The sequence below is a fragment of the Schistocerca piceifrons genome, chromosome 8 (genome assembly GCF_021461385.2).
Source record: "Schistocerca piceifrons isolate TAMUIC-IGC-003096 chromosome 8, iqSchPice1.1, whole genome shotgun sequence".
NCBI classification, from domain to species: Eukaryota; Metazoa; Arthropoda; class Insecta; order Orthoptera; family Acrididae; genus Schistocerca; species Schistocerca piceifrons.
In genome coordinates, this window is record NC_060145.1 from 239,935,888 (window position 1) to 239,939,925 (window position 4,038).

Sequence of the window (4,038 nt, forward strand, 5' to 3'; positions counted from 1 at the left end):
TGGAATGACACAGTCAAGGCAGCCTGTAAAAGGAAAAAGAAGGCGTATCAAAAATGGCTACATACTAGAGCTCAGGTAGACAGAGAAAGTTATGTTGAAGAAAGAAACAAAGTTGAAGAAAGAAACAAAGCGAAACAGATAATTGCGGCATCCAAGAAGAAATCTTGGGAAGACTTTGGAAACAGGTTGGAGACTTTGGGTCAAGCTGCTGGAAAACCATTCTGGAGTGTAATCAGCAGTCTCCGAAAGGGAAGTAAGAAGGAAATGACAAGTATTTTGGACAGGTCAGGAAAACTGCTGGTGAATCCTGTTGATGCCTTGGACAGATGGAAGGAATATTTGAAGAGTTGCTCAATATAGGAGAAAACACGATCAGTAATGTTTCAGATTTCGATGTACAATGGGATAGGAATGATGATGGAAAATAGGATCACATTTGAGGAAGTGGAGAAAATGCTCAATAGATTGCAGTGCAATAAAGCGGCTGGGGTGGATGAAATAAGTCGGAACTCATCAAATACAGTGGAATGCCAGGTCTTAAATGGTTACACAGGGTAATTGAAATGGCGTGGGAGTCGGGACAGGTTCCATCAGACTGGACGAAAGCAGTAATCACACCAATCTTTAAACATGGAAACAGAAAAGATTGTAGCAACTACAGAGGTATCTCTTTAATCAGCGTTGTGGGTAAAATCTTCTCAGGTATTGTTGAAAGGAAAGTGCGAGTATTAGTTGAGGACAAATTGGATAAAAATCAGTGTGGGTTTAGGCCTCTTAGAGGTTGTCAGGACCAGATCTTTAGCTTACGACAAATAATGGAGAAGTGTTGCGTGTGGAACAGGGAATTGTATCTATGCTTTATAGATCTAGAAAAGGTATACGACCGGGTTCGTAGGAGGAAGTTATTGTCTGCTCTACGAGATTATGGAATAGGAGGCGAACTTTTGCAAGCAATTAAAGGTCTTTACATAGATAGTCAGGCAGCAGTTAGAGTTGACGGTAAATTGAGTTCATGGTTCAGAGGAGTTTCAGGGGTAAGAGATGGCTGCAACCTGTCTCCACTGTTGTTCATATTATTCATGGATCATATGTTGAAAACAATAGACTGGCTGGGTGAGATTAAGATATGTGAGCACAAAATAAACAGTCTCTCATATGCGGATGACTTAGTTGTGATGGCAGATTCGATTGAAAGTTTGCAAAGTAATATTTCAGAACTAGATCAGAAATGTAAGGACTATGGTATGAAGATTAGCATCTCCAAAACGAAAGTAATGTCAGTGGGAAAGAGATATAAACGGATTGAGTGCCAAATAGGAGGAACAAAGTTAGAACAGGTGGACGGTTTCAAGTACTTATGATGCATATTCTCACAGGATGACAACATAGTGAAAGAACTGGAAGCGAAGTGTAGCAAAGCTAATGCAGTGAACGCTCAGCTACGATCTACTCTCTTCTGCAAGAAGGAAGTAAGTACCAAGACTAAGTTATCGGTGCACCGTTCAATCTTTCGACCAACTTTGTTGTATGGGAGCGAAAGCTGGGTGGATTCAGGCTACCTTATCAGTAAGGTTGAGGTTACGGATATGAAAGTAGCTAGGATGATTGCAGGTACTAGTAGATGGAAACAATGGCAGGAGGGTGTCCTGAGTGAGGAAATCAAAGAAAAACTAGGAATGAACTCTATTGATGTAGCAGTCAGGGTGAACAGGCTTAGATGGTGGGGTCATGTTACACGCATGGGAGACTCATGGGTTCAGCAGTAGATGGTAGGAGGGGTCGGGGTAACCAACGAGAAGGTACCTGGATTCGGTTAAGAATGATTTTGAAGTAATAGGCTTAACATCAGAAGAGGCACCAATGTTAGCACTTAATAGGGGATCATGGAGGAATTTTATAAGGGGGACTATTCTTCAGACTGAACGCTGAAAGACATAATCAGTCTTAAATGATGATGATGATGATGACTGTGGAGAGGGCGGAGAATATCTGACTGTTTGTATTGCTGGGGAAAGTTGTTGCTGACCATTAAAGTTGTATTCGTGGTTCGTCTGGTCTGACACCGGTAGCAGAAACGTCGTGATATCATATCGGAGGCGGCTGTTACTTCTGTTCCAGTTGGTCTGGTATTTTCTGATTTTGGCAAGGCGTTCGAACGGATCATCCGTGGCTTCCTATTACAGGTACTGGAAGCCGTTGGGTTCAAAACTGACGAGCGCAGGGTCTTGTACAAATTGTTTACGTGTATCCAGGCTTCGATGACTCTCAATGGCCCACAGACACTATCTATTATAATCTGTAGTGGTTTTCCTCTGGGAAGTCGCCTTTCACTGTCATTGTTTTTTCTATCACTTGATCCCCTTTTAAGAAGAATCGTCGCTTAGTTACAAGGATGGACTCTCTTGGGCGAGACGATCTCGGTGCGCCCATATGCGGATGATGTGATAGTGAGACTATGTTCTCCCGTCGAGATTCCATTGCTCAAGGCTACGTTGGATGTCAGGTACCTTGTGTCTGGTGTCCAAATCGACGAAAGAAAATGTCAGTTGGTGAAATTACGGACTTTTTATAATGATGTCATTTCTTGGGCGACGGTGGTCGATAGACAGAAATCTTTGTGAGTCATAATTGACCATTCTCCACTCCAAATGGCTATACTTAATTAGAAGTCGGTTACGGGGAACATAAAAGAAGCAGTCCTGTAACATGAACGACGTTCCCTTAGCCTGCTTTAGAAAGCTCGGAATATGGATACCTACGTCCTGTGCAAAGCATATTACATCGCTGAGATCATTCCCAGTGATGGCTAGTAAACTAAAACAGGTGTCTAGTCGTTTCGATAATGATACGAGATGGCTGCGCATGTTCGTTGTCTAGTAGGTTTAGCATTTTCTGGTTTTCAGAGGAAAGCGTCTGTGTTTTTCGTTCAGCGCACCGTACTGACTATCTCTCACGTAATCCACACAGTCATGTCTCGATTATTTTACTGTCTTACTCTGCCTGTTGATGTTGGTCGAATGAATTTCCAATTAAAACACGTTCATGAATTTTATATTACTGTCAGTTATTTGGGGGCTGATATTCTACTGAGGCCGCACGTTTTCGTTAATGCTCGACAGAGGGATTGGCTGTCGGTGCCGTTTGAACGGGGACCACTACAAATTTCTTGCAAGACGGTGTGGGTTCAAATGAGCTTTCCTGTTTTACCAATGGCAGTGGAGTTCTCGTGGTATTACATAGTACACAATCTGTTATCCACTAATGAGTCACGGATCAGTGTAGTCACTGTCCCGCCTTAGACACACTGCAACATTGATTTATCTGCCATGATTGCATGGTTGTAAGGATTCGAAAAAAAAAGAAAGGCTAGTACCATGTGTGGGACCAGCACAGTGTCAGGCTGTGGGGTGGCGTCGTGGTATCTCTGCCCACCTTGTCTCCACTCATCTGAAGCTGGCTGTGTCCGTTCTTCCCCACGGGTACAAGAGATTCTGTATACTAAAAAAAAAGGAAACTGCGTATCTGAAAAAAAAAAACAGTCATGTATTTCATAACGGCTGTAGTCGCCGCACTGCCTGTTCCTTCGGACAGGAACTTTGGATCGTACTTCGAACAACACAGCCACTACAATACGTATGTCTCGTAAGCGTCTTCTAAAGACATTTGACATTTTCTCATTCTTTGTAGTGTTGTACTTCTTCAATTCGTACTTTATTTGTCCGCCAATTTTTTAATATTCTTGAATACATCTCAAATACTTACTGTTTCTTCTTGTCTCCATTTCAGATGTTTCATATTTCACTGTGCTCCAGACGTACAAATTCAAAAATTTCTTTTTCAGTTCCATATCAATATTTAAGGAAAAAACCATCCTTGACCTGTACCCCATATAGTTCTGATATTTTCTTCTTTTGCCCGTCCTGTCTATTCCTGCATCCTAAAATGGTTCAAATGGCTCTGAGCACTATGGGACTTAACATCTGTGGTCATCAGTCCCCTAGAACTTAGAACTACTTAAACCTAACTAACCCAAGGACA